The sequence below is a fragment of the Gobio gobio genome (genome assembly GCF_949357685.1).
Source record: "Gobio gobio genome assembly, chromosome: 12".
Taxonomy (NCBI): Eukaryota; Metazoa; Chordata; class Actinopteri; order Cypriniformes; family Gobionidae; genus Gobio; species Gobio gobio.
The window spans coordinates 37270646-37284737 of NC_137105.1; the positions used below are offsets into that span (position 1 = coordinate 37270646).

Genomic DNA, 14092 nt, shown 5'->3' on the forward strand with positions numbered 1-14092 from the left:
ATGACTGTATTATGACCAGTTTCATTAAACTAGGCTAATTTAATCAAAAGTTATTAGCATGTTTGTAAATTTTGTTATAACCTCTGACCACAAGGTGGCACTGCCCCAAAACGTTTTGAGTACCTTCAAAGCATGGTGCGGAAGACATGATTTTTGGACAAACAGTTCAAAAGTTATAAGCAAAAATAGCCATTTTTTGTATCTCCGGACCAGTAGGTGGCGCTGCGCCGAAACGCTGCATGTTGCTTCAGGTCATGCTTGTGATGACATATACCAAGATTGGTTTGAATACGATAAAGCGTTGTGGAGATATAGGCTTATGAGTGTTTTTGCAACCGCTACGCAAAATTTGTGTGCGCGTTTATCAAAAACGATTTGACAAATCAACTTGATTTGCAAGATTTTTTGTCAGCATGGTCTGAAGATGATCTGGTTCAATTTTCGTGCAAATCGGACAAACCGTCTAGGACGAGTTCGTAAAAGTAGGTTTTTTGGAAAATTAAAAATGGCGGGGAAATTATCATGACCGAAAATGACATCATAGGTTGCAATTGAATCGGCATGAGCCAATGACTCTATTATGACCAGTTTCAATATACTAGGCTAATTTAATTAAAAGTTATTAGCATTTTTGTCAAGTTTGTTATATCTTTTGACCACAAGGTGGCACTGCCCTAAAACTTTTTGAGTACCTTCAGGGCATAGCAAGGAAGTCACATACCGAGTTTAGTAACAATATACTAATGCATTTGTAAAATATAGCATTTTTTGACAAAATTCAAAATGGCCGACAGCCAAAATGGCCGATATGGTAAAATTGAATATCAGACGACTCGGCATGCCGTCCTGAATGTAACGAGACCACTTTTATGATTTTTGGACAAACAGTTCAGAAGTTATAAGCAAAAATAGCAATTTTTCGTATCTCCGGACCAGTAGGTGGCGCTGCGCCGAAACGCTGTATGTTGCCTCAAGTCATGCTTGTGATGACATGTACCAAGTTTGGTTTAAATACGATAAAGCGTTGCGGAGATATTGCCTTAAGAGTGTTTTTGCAACCGCTACGTAAAATTTGTTTGCGCGTTTATCGCAAATGATTTGACGAATCAACTTGATTTGCAAGATTTTTTGTCAGCATGGTCTGAAGATGATCTGGATCAATTTTCGTGCAAATCGGATGAACCGTCTAGGACGAGTTCGTAAAAGTAGGTTTTTCGGAAAATTAAAAATGGCGGGAAAATTTTTATGACGGAAAATGACGTCATAGGGTGCAATCGAATCGCCTTGAGCCAAGGAATCAGAGGAAAAAAGAATTTTGTTTCTAGCCCTTATGGTTCAAAAGTTATTAGCATAAACATGAGTCAAATTTTGGCCTGATGGTGGCGCTAGAGGGATTGAGTTTGAGACTCCAAATTTGCTACGGTGACATTTCAGACTGTCCTCTATTAGTGTGCCAAATTTCACAACTTTTTACCATACGGTTCTATGGGCTGCCATAGACTTCGTGGCGGAAGAAGAAGAAGAAGAAGATGAATAATAATAAATATAGCTGCAAGCAGCAATACCGGGGCCAAGCGCAAAGAAGAAGACAAGACATGCCAAAATGGCTGGCAGTGTCAGATCAACTGGAGCAATGAGCAATTAATCACGTTTTAAGATGATTTTAGGCAAAAGGCTGAAAAATGCATTGTAGTCTGACAGTGTCAGACCAACTGCAACAATGAACAATTATACAGTTTAAGAAGATTAGGCAAAATGGCTGAAATATCATATATAGAGTCACTGATAATATAAGTTGATGGTTTTTCACTTTTGACCAATAGGTGGCGCAGTTACGAAATTGATATGGTGTGGTCAGAATAAGGGAACAATGACACATGCAAAGTTTGATACCAATATGTCAAAGCATTGCAGAGATACAGCCTCAAGAGTCATTTTGGCATCATGTCTCAAATTCGTCGCTGCGGTTTACAAAAACGGTTTCATCTATTGATGCAAAATCCCTAACTTTTTGTTGACACAGTCTGAAGATGATACGATTCGATTTTGGTGGAAATCGGACAAACGGTCTAGGATGAGTTTGAAAAAGTAGATTTTGATCAAATAAGAACATTGAGGACAGGATGTTTGACCAAATATGGCAAAATTAGTATCTATCAGTTTAAGAAGATTAGGCAAAATGGCTGAAATATCATATATAGAGTCACTGATAATATAAGTTAATGGTTTATCACTTTTGACCAATAGGTGGCACAGTTACGAAATTTATGTGGTGTGGTCAGAATAAGGGAACAATGACACATGCAAAGTTTAATGCCAATATGTCAAAGCATTGCAGAGATACAGCCTCAAGAGTCATTTTGGCATCATGCCTCAACTTCGTCGCTGCGGTTTACAAAAACGGTTTCATCTATTGATGCAAAATCCCTAACTTTTTATTGACACAGTCTGAAGATGATACGATTTGATTTTGGTAGAAATTGGACAAACGGTCTAGGATGAGTTTGAAAAAGTAGGTTTTGATCAAATAAGAATATTGAGGACAGTATGTTTGACCAAATATGGTTAAATTAGTATCTATATTCTCGGCATAAGCCAATAAATGTATTATGACCAGTTTCATTAAACTAGGCTAATTTAATCAAAAGTTATTAGCATTTTTGTAAATTTTGTTATAACCTTTGACCACAAGGTGGCACTGCCCCAAAACTTTTTGAGTACCTTCAAAGCATGGTGCGGAAGACATACCACATTTCATAACGATAGACTAATGCGTTTGTATTTTAGCACATAATTCAAAATGGCCGACAGCCAAAATGGCCGATATGGTAAAATTGAATATCAGACGACTCGGCATGCCGTCCTGAATCTAATGAGACAACTTTTATGATTTTTGGACAAACGGTTAAAAAAATGATAAAAGCAAAAATATCCATTCTTTGTATCTCCGGACCAGTAGGTGGCACTGCGCCGAAACGCAGCATGTTGCCTCAGGTCATGCTTGTGATGACATGTACCAAGATTGGTTTGAATACGATAAAGCATTGCGGAGATATTGCCTTATGAGTGTTTTTGCAACCGCTACGCAAAATTTGTGTGCGCGTTTATCGAAAACGATTAGACAAATCAACTTGATTTGCAAGATTTTTTTGTCAGCATGGTCTGAAGATGATATGGTTCAATTTCTGTGCAAATCGGACAAACCGTCTAGGACGAGTTCGCAAAAGTAGGTTTTTTGGAAAATTAAAAATGGCGGGGAAATTATCATGACCGAAAATGACGTCATAGGGTGCAATTGAATCGGTATGAGCCAATGAATGTATTATGACCAGTTTCATTAAACTAAGCTAATTTAATCAAAAGTTATTAGCATTTTTGTAAATTTTGTTATAACCTTTGACCACAAGGTGGCACTGCCCCAACACTTTTTGAGTACCTTCAAAGCATGGTGCGGAAGACACATACCAAGTTTCATAACGATAGACTAATGAGTTTGTAAAATATAGCATTTTAGCACATAATTCAAAATGGCCGAAAGCCAAAATGGCCGATATGGTAAAATTGAATATGCAAGTTGAATATGCAAGTGCAAATAATTGTGGTGGTGCAAACTTTTTTTTCATTTCTACAAATTGTAATTACTGTGCCTGCTGTGAGCTGATACACTGACTGAACCACCATTCTATAATTAACAAATTCAACTTCATCTTCACACTCTAAACTTTAAAGCAGGCTTTAGGTTGTTTAATTAGTTACTTCCTTTCACTGTGCTTTGTGCACATGACAGAGAGCTAAATGCAGCACGCAAAATGTAAATCCACATCTCGGCGGACATGTCGTGGACGACCAACACCTCCAGCCTGGTCAAGAAGGCTCACCAGCACCTCTTCTTCCTGAGGACACTGAGGAAGAATCAGCTCTCCTCGGCTATCCTGGTGAACTTCTATCGCTGCCCAATAGAAAGCATCCTGACCAACTGTGTGGCAGTATGGTATGGGAGCTGCTCTGTTGCGGAGCGCAAGGCACTGCAGCGGGTGGTGAAAACTGCCCAGCGCATCACAGGGACTCCACTACCTGCCATCGAGCACATCCAGAGGAAACTCTGTCTGCATCGAGCTCGCAGCATCCTCAAGGACTCCTCTCACCCAGCCCACAGACTGTTTTCTCTCCTGCCCTCCGGCAGGCGTTTCAGGATCCACCGGACCAGGACCAGCAGACTTAAGAACAGTTTTTTCCCCAGAGCTGTCTCTTTACTGAACTCAAACCCCAGCTGATCCACTTCCCTCATAAACTGCTAACTCTCCTACCTCACACCTACATTCACTTTGTTATTTGCACTACCGACTGTTTATTACAGTAACAACTGTTTACTTATGCATTTTGCACTAAAATACCTTAACTGGATTATGCTCATTTGCACTGCCGACTGTTATTTACAGTACCTACTGTTTACATTTGCATTTTGCACCATACTTCTAACTGTAATATGCAATCACTTTCCACTGCACTTTTACACTTTCTTGGATAGCTTCTGTCCATAATTTATTGCACTAACTTAATCCACTGCTATATTCCTCGTTTAGCCTAACATATCATTGTATAACTCTATCTGTAAAATTCTGTTTATAGTAATAGCCATCTGTATATTATATTCATAGTACATATTCACCTGTAAATTCTGTTTATAGCAATATAGCCATCTGTATATTTATTCACTGTACATATTCACCTGTAAATTCTGTTCTGTTTATAGTAATAACCATCTCTCTATTTATATATATTTATATATATTCAGTACATTTCCATGTCCTGCACTTATGCAACCTTTGTATATCCTGCACTTGCTGCTATTGCACTTCTGGTTAGACCTAAACTGCATTTCGTTGCCTTGTACTTGTGTAATGACAATAAAGTTGAATCTAATCTAAAGAGCTGAAAGAATTTTACTTGCCCGACCAGACATAAGTAGTCTGATTAACTGTTGAATAACAAACATAACTAAAGAATAACCAAAACGCAATAATGATTCAGATTGTATTTAATTTAGTGTAAGTGATAGTGGATAATAATGTATGTAGGGCCTACTATAATGTTACTGACGGTAACAAGGTTGCCCTGTTGAGGCTGGTGCAGCCTCTCAAGGAGAAATTAAAACAAATCAACAGCACACACAAAGATTGAAAATGTGATAGTTTCATATAGTGTTAATTTTGTCACCTATTTTTTATTCAGTCTTAGTCTTAGTCTTGTGCCAAATGTCCTTGTTAGTTTTAGTCATATTTAGTCATTTAGATATCTTTTTTTGTTAGTCAAGTTTTAGTCGACTAAAAGTCTCGTCATTTTAGTCTAGTTTTAGTCAAAAAACAACTCAAGGTATCTTAGTCAAGTTTTAGTCTACTAAAAGTCTCGTCATTTTAGTCTAGTTTTAGTCAAAGGAAAACTCTGCATACAACCTGCATAATGTATGTGCCACAACACCACAGCTAACTGGATGATTTACAGTGTAGATGCCTAAAATCAGCATTAGCTTATGAGACGATGGGCACAAATATTGATTTCGATCTTGATTCAGTATGAATTACATATGTATAGGCCTATAGCCTACTGTACATATAAGGAAAACAAGTTTGCCTTTTAGCACTATTTTAAACTTTTTTGGGGGTTATATTATATTTGCTTGCATTCACTATTCACTATTATTAACATCTTAAAATGTAACAAATAAGTAAGCAGTTATAATCTGCAATACTTTTTTGAGCAACTAGACTACATGTATATTTATTAAAGAGCCATACAGGCACCAGTAAAGGCATTACAAGTGAAACTTTTTATTGTTCCAGCCACAAAATGGCTCTAATTTGCCTCTTTGCATTGGAATTCTCTATTTTAACCTTGATTAATACACTAATTGTAATATAAATAATACAAATATTAGAAGAAAAATGTTTTAAGTGGTCATTAATGGACCATAAGTATTGCACAAATAGTATTTAGTACCAAAAGATCACCTCCAAATATTCAATAAATATTATTGAACTAAAATATAGGCTATTTATTTAAAAAAATTGTTAAGATGTACGGTCACATTTGACCATCAATGAGTATAAGTGTGACTTAATTAGAATACCTGAGGGCTAAATACAAGAAAAACATTAACATTAATGTTAACAATGTTGCATCTCCACTACCACTCTCCATAATAAAATGATACTGTAAATGTGGCTGACGTAATAATTAATGCACACTATATGCTGTAGGCTACTGTTTACCAAAAATTGATGCAAACACCTGTGTAGTGAAGCTGTTGTGTAACTTGCGCGGCTGTTGTGTAACTTGCGCAGAAGTATTGAGCGCTCCGTGAACCACGTGACTGACCGCGCGCGCCGCAGCTAGATGACAGGAGGAGAATGAGAGAGACCTGTAGCCTACTCGAGCAACAGCGCGAACTCTTTCGGAATATTTTGAACTGCTGAATTTTCATCTCATGATGAAAAAGTAGAGACGATTGTAGACGAAAATGAAGAGAGATTTTATCTTAGTTTTTATTTTATGCAAAACATTTTAGTCTCGTCCTTTTTCGTCAACAATAGTGCATGTTAATTTAGTCTTAGTCGGCGTTTTTGGACATTGATGCAGTCTCGTCATCGTCTCGTCTTCGTCAGGGAAAAAAAGGTTGTTGACGAACATATTTAGTCTCGTCTCGTCTGACGAAATTAACACTAGTTTCATACAACAGTTTAATAAACAGTTCAAATGAAGTGAATTACATTTTAGACACAATATGTACTTGTTCTTTTTCAGCAGAAAAAAATAGTTAGAAACAAATCACAGCAGCATGTCATGACAGCACCTTATCATTAGTGATTACCCTTTCATAAACAACTGCCTCATTCAATGAATCAGCCGTTTGAACAAATCGTTTGAATAAATGACTCAATGACTCACCCATTAAGATGGTCACCTTCCGCCACCTACTGGATGTTTATGTTCATGTGTAAATTATTTAATTTGATTGGCAACAGCCCTATAGTTAATAATTATTCTAATAGACACTTTTATTCTAATTCTTTTAATGTATTGATTAAATTAAAGAATTGAAAATAAAAATGCATTTAATAACATTAGAGGGGAATGGCCTTCATAAAAAATGGTGAGAATATTGATTAAAAAAATGGTATTTATAAAATAAACATTATATTTTCATCACACACAGACACACACAAACACACAATATATATATATAAACATGTTAGTTGTGGTAATCCTACATTTTTGCTGGTGCTCCTAAATTTTTAATTGGGAGCACTAATGCTACCAAGTAAAAAAAAAAATATTTCAAACACTGACTAATATTAATTATACATGTATTAATATACAATACTAACACAAAAGTGTTTGACATGCTTAATGAAATATAATAACAATCTAAATGAAACATATTAGTCGAGAAGACAAAGTCTTCTTGACTAATATGAAAAATGCATTGTATGTGTCAATATGTCATTGCAAAAATTTAGCCTCAAGAGGCCTTTTCAATATAAGAATGGACCACATGCGGTGCTGTTTTGAAACCGTTTAAGCAGCTTAAAGGCATGGTGCTGATGGCATATACCAAGTTTCGTAATGATACACCAATTCATTTGTAAAGCATAGCATTTTATATCATAATACTGCATTGTAGTCAATGGGAATTTCATGTTTTGTTCTATTATAGCGCCACCAAGTGGCACAATCCTACCATTTTTTTTACGTGTCCTCGTAGTGAGCCCATACATGTCTGTATCAATTTTGGTGAAAATATCTCATTTGGTTTTGGAGTTATAGACATTTATATGAAAAAACACATGAAAAATGACTGACACCTGACTTTGATTGGATTTTACACCCCCTTACTATCAATATTTTGACATTTGGGCATTATTGTATATTTATCGACCTATGTTTTCGAACTTCTGATGCTGGTTTCGTCTCGATCGGACTAGCGGTTTCGAAGATATCAGCTAATGTTTTTAAAGTGCTAAATTACAACGCTGCACAAATAATACGCCGAAACCTGGCAAGTCTGGTATCGTTGGACTCGGCAAGGATTCAGGAGACAAAAAAAGTTACTCTCATGAAAATAAGTCAATCTCACCTAAAGTTATAAGCATTTGAAAAAAAAAATCTCCACTAGGTGGCGCTGTTTCGAAACTTCTTGGGCTCATTCAGGGCACCGTGTTGATGACCCATACCGAGTTTCGTAACAATCCGTTCATGTGTTCATAAAATACAGCATTTTAGCACATAATTCAAAATGGCCGACAGCCAAAATGGCCGATATGGTAAAATTGAATATCAGACGACTCGGCATGCCGTCCTGAATGTAACGAGACCACTTTTATGATTTTTGGACAAACAGTTCAGAAGTTATAAGCAAAAATTACAAATTTTCGTATCTCCGGACCAGTAGGTGGCGCTGCGCCGAAACGCTGTATGTTGCCTCAAGTTATGCTTGTGATGACATGTACCAAGTTTGGTTTGAATACAATAAAGCGTTGCGGAGATATTGCCTTAAGTGTGTTTTTGCAACCGCTACGTAAAATTTGTTTGCGCGTTTATCGCAAATGATTTGACGAATCAACTCGATTTGCAAGTTTTTTTGTCAGCATGGTCTGAAGATGATCTGGTTCAATTTTCGTGCAAATCGGATGAACCGTCTAGGACGAGTTCGTAAAAGTAGGTTTTTCGGAAAATTAAAAATGGCGGGAAAATTTTTATGACGGAAAATGACGTCATATGGTGCAATCGAATCGTCTTGAGCCAAGGAATCAGGGGAAAAAAGAATTTTGTTTGTAGCCCTTATGGTTCAAAAGTTATTAGCATAAACATGAGTCACATTTTGGACTGATGGTGGCGCTAGAGGGATTGAGTTAGAGACTCCAAACTTGCTATGGAGACACTTGAGACCGTCCTCTATAAGTGAGCCAAATTTCATAACTTTTTACCATACGGTTCTATGGGCTGCCATAGACTTCGTGGCGGAAGAAGAAGAAGAAGAAGATGAATAATAAATATAGCTACAAGCAGCAATACCGGGGCCAAGCGCAAAGAAGAAGACAAGACCTGCCAAAATGGCTGGCAGTGTCAGATCAATTGCAGCAATGAGAAATTAATCACGTTTTAAGATGATTTTAGGCAAAAGGCTGAAAATGCTTTGTAGTCTGAGAGTGTCAGACCAACTGCAGCAATGAACAATTATACAGTTTAAGAAGATTAGGCAAAATGGCTGAAATATCATATATAGAGTCACTGATAATATAAGTTAATGGTTTATCACTTTTGACCAATAGGTGGCACAGTTACGAAATGTATGTGGTGTGGTCAGAATAAGAGAACAATGACACATGCAAAGTTTGATGCCAATATGTCAAAGCATTGCAGAGATACAGCCTCAAGAGTAATTTTGGTATCATGGCTCAACTTCGTCACTGCGGTTTACAAAAACAGTTTCATCTATTGATGCAAAATCCCTAACTTTTTGTTGACACAGTCCGAAGATGATACGATTCGATTTTGGTGGAAATTGGACAAACGGTCTAGGATGAGTTTGAAAAAGTAGGTTTTGATCAAATAAGAACATTGAGGACAGGATGTTTGACCAAATATGGAAAAATTAGTATCTCTGTTCTCGGCATGAGCCAATGACTGTATTATGACCAGTTTCATTAAACTAGGCTAATTTAATCAAAAGTTATTAGCATGTTTGTAAATTTTGTTATAACCTCTGACCACAAGGTGGCACTGCCCCAAAACTTTTTGAGTACCTTCAAAGCATGGTGCGGAAGACATGAATTTTGGACAAACAGTTCATAAGTTATAAGCAAAAATAGCCATTTTTTGTATCTCCGGACCAGTAGGTGGCGCTGCGCCGAAACGCTGCATGTTGCCTCAGGTCATGCTTGTGATGACATGTACCAAGATTGGTTTGAATACGATAAAGCGTTGTGGAGATATAGGCTTATGAGTGTTTTTGCAACCGCTACGCAAAATTTGTGTGCGCGTTTTTCGAAAACGATTTGACAAATCAACTTGATTTGCAAGATTGTTTGTCAGCATGGTCTGAAGATGATATGGTTCAATTTCTGTGCAAATCGGACAAACTGTCTAGGACGAGTTCGCAAAAGTAGGTTTTTTGGAAAATTAAAAATGTCGGGGAAATTATCATGACCGAAAATGACATCATAGGTTGCACTTGAATCGGCATGAGCCAATGACTCTATTATGACCAGTTTCAATATACTAGGCTAATTTAATCAAAAGTTATTAGCATTTTTGTCAAGTTTGTTATATCTTTTGACCACAAGGTGGCACTGCCCTAAAACTTTTTGAGTACCTTCAGGGCATAGCATGGAAGTCACATACCGAGTTTAGTAACAATATACTAATGCATTTGTAAAATATAGCATTTTTTGACAAAATTCAAAATGGCCGACAGCCAAAATGGCCGATATGGTAAAATTGAATATCAGACGACTCGGCATGCCGTCCTGAATCTAACGAGACCACTTTTATGATTTTTGGACAAACAGTTCAAAAGTTATAAGCAAAAACAGCCATTTTTTGTATCTCCGGACCAGTAGGTGGCGCTGCAACGAAACACTGCATGTTGCCTCAAGTCATGCTTGTGATGACATGTACCAAGTTTGGTTTGAATACGATAAAGCGTTGCGGAGATATTGCCTTAAGAGTGCTTTTGCAACCGCTACGTAAAATTTGTTTGCACGTTTATCGCAAATGATTTGACGAATCAACTTGATTTGCAAGATTTTTTGTCAGCATGGTCTGAAGATGATCTGGTTCAATTTTCGTGCAAATCGGATGAACCGTCTAGGACGAGTTCGCAAAAGTAGGTTTTTCGGTTAATTAAAAATTGCGGGAAAATTATTATGACGGAAAATGACGTCATAGGGTGCAATCGAATTGTCTTGAGCCAAGGAATCAGAGGAAAAAAGAATTTTGTTTCTAGCCCTTATGGTTCAAAAGTTATTAGCATAAACATGAGTCAAATTTTGGACTGATGGTGGCGCTAGAGGGATTGAGTTAGAGACTCCAAATTTGCTATGGTGACTTTTCAGACTGTCCTCTATGAGTGTGCCAAATTTCACAACTTTTTACCATACGGTTCTATGGGCTGCCATAGACTTTGTGGCGGAAGAAGAAGAAGAAGAAGAAGAAGAAGAAGATGAATAATAATAATAAGAACGGGAACGGTTTCAATAGGTGCCTTCGCACCTTCGGTGCTTGGCCCCTAATAATAATAGGAACGGGAACGGTTTCAATAGGTGCCTTCGCACCTTCGGTGCTTGGCCCCTAATAAGAACGGGAACGGTTTCAATAGGTGCCTTCGCACCTTCGGTGCTTGGCCCCTAAATATAGCTGCAAGCAGCAATACCGGGGCCAAGCGCAAAGAAGAAGACAAGACATGCCAAAATGGCTGGCAGTGTCAGATCAACTGGAGCAATGAGCAATTAATCACGTTTTAAGATGATTTTAGGCAAAAGGCTGAAAAATGCATTGTAGTCTGAGAGTGTCAGACCAACTGCAACAATTAACAATTATACAGTTTAAGAAGATTAGGCAAAATGGCTGAAATATCATATATAGAGTCACTGATAATATAAGTTAATGGTTTATCACTTTTGACCAATAGGTGGCACAGTTACGAAATTGATGTGGTGTAGTCAGAATAAGGGAACAATGACACATGCAAAGTTTGATGCCAATATGTCAAAGCATTGCAGAGATACAGCCTCAAGAGTCATTTTGGCATCATGGCTCAACTTCGTCACTGCGGTTTACAAAAACGGTTTCATCTATTGATGCAAAATCCCTAACTTTTTGTTGACATAGTCTGAAGATGATACGATTCGATTTTGGTGGAAATTGGATAAACGGTCTAGGATGAGTTTGAAAAAGTAGGTTTTGATCAAATAAGAACATTGAGGACAGGATGTTTGACCAAATATGGCAAAATTAGTATCTATGTTCTCGGCATGAGCCAATAAATGTATTATGACCAGTTTCAATATACTAGGCTAATTTAATCAAAAGTTATTAGCATTTTTGTCAAGTTTGTTATATCTTTTGACCACAAGGTGGCACTGCCCTAAAACTTTTTGAGTACCTTCAGGGCATAGCATGGAAGTCACATACCGAGTTTAGTAACAATATACTAATGCATTTGTAAAATATAGCATTTTTTGACAAAATTCAAAATGGCCGACAGCCAAAATGGCCGATATGGTAAAATTGAATATCAGACGACTCGGCATGCCGTCCTGAATGTAACGAGACCACTTTTATGATTTTTGGACAAACAGTTCAGAAGTTATAAGCAAAAATAGCCATTTTTCGTATCTCCGGACCAGTAGGTGGCGCTGCGCCGAAACGCTTTATGTTGCCTCAAGTCATGCTTGTGATGACATGTACCAAGTTTGGTTTGAATACGATAAAGCGTTGCGGAGATATTGCCTTAAGTGTGTTTTTGCAACCGCTACGTAAAATTTGTTTGCGCGTTTATCGCAAATGATTTGACGAATCAACTTGATTTGCAAGATTTTTTGTCAGCATGGTCTGAAGATGATCTGGTTCAATTTTCGTGCAAATCGGACAAACCGTCTAGGACGAGTTCGCAAAAGTAGGTTTTTTGGAAAATTAAATATGGTGGGGAAATTATCATGACCGAAAATGACGTCATAGGATGCAATTGAATCGGCATGAGCCAATGAATGTATTATGACCAGTTTCATTATACTAAACTAATTAAATCAAAAGTTATTAGCATTTTTGTCAAGTTTGTTATAACTTTTGACCACAAGGTGGCACTGCCCCAAAATTTTTTGAGTACCTTCAGGGCATGGAGTGGAAGTCACATACCGAGTTTAGTAACAATACACTAATGCATTTGTAAAATATAGCATTTTAGCACATAATTCAAAATGGCCGACAGCCAAAATGGCCGATATGGTAAAATTGAATATCAGACGACTCGGCATGCCGTCCTGAATCTAACGAGACTACTTTTATGATTTTTGGACAAACGGTTCAAATGGTATAAGCAGAAACAGCCATTTTTTGTATCTCCGGACCAGTAGGTGGCGCTGCGCCGAAACACTGCATGTAGCCTCAAGTCATGCTTGTGATGACATGTACCAAGTTTGGTTTGAATACGATAAAGCGTTGCGGAGATATTGCCTTAAGAGTGCTTTTGCAACCGCTACGTAAAATTTGTTTGCGCGTTTTTCGCAAATGATTTGACGAATCAACTTGATTTGCAAGATTTTTTGTCAGCATGGTCTGAAGATGATCTGGTTCAATTTTCGTGCAAATCGGATGAACCGTCTAGGACGAGTTCGCAAAAGTAGGTTTTTCGGTTAATTAAAAATGGCGGGAAAATTATTATGACGGAAAATGACGTCATAGGGTGCAATCGAATTGTCTTGAGCCAAGGAATCAGAGGAAAAAAGAATTTCGTTTCTAGCCCTTATGGTTCAAAAGTTATTAGCATAAACATGAGTCTAATTTTGGACTGATGGTGGCGCTAGAGGGATTGAGTTAGAGACTCAAAATTTGCTATGGTGACATTTCAGACTGTCCTCTATTAGTGTGCCAAATTTCATAACTTTTTACCATACGGTTCTATGGGCTGCCATAGACTTCGTGGCGGAAGAAGAAGAAGAAGAAGAAGATGAATAATAATAATAATAGGAACGGGAACGGTTTCAATAGGTGCCTTCGCACCTTCGGTGCTTGGCCCCTAATAATAATAATAATAGGAACGGGAACGGTTTCAATAGGTGCCTTCGCACCTTCGGTGCTTGGCCCCTAATAATAAGAACGGGAACGGTTTCAATAGGTGCCTTCGCACCTTCGGTGCTTGGCCCCTAATAATAATAAGAACGGGAACGGTTTCAATAGGTGCCTTCGCACCTTCGGTGCTTGGCCCCTAATAATAAGAACGGGAACGGTTTCAATAGGTGCCTTCGCACCTTCGGTGCTTGGCCCCTAATAATAAGAACGGGAACGGTTTCAATAGGTGCCTTCGCACCTTCGG

At 37.7% G+C, this 14092-nt stretch overlaps 1 long non-coding RNA gene and 1 pseudogene across 2 annotated transcripts in view; one reads left to right on the forward strand and one right to left on the reverse strand.

Moving 5' to 3' along the window:
* The window catches only part of LOC307135048, a 910342-nt gene that overhangs the window by 693230 nt on the left and 203020 nt on the right, over positions 1 to 14092 (reverse strand). The window lies entirely within an intron of this gene.
* LOC307135615 (flavin-containing monooxygenase 5-like) overlaps positions 1 to 14092 on the forward strand; it is a 156645-nt pseudogene that overhangs the window by 141475 nt on the left and 1078 nt on the right. The gene's annotated exons all lie outside the window — the stretch shown is intronic.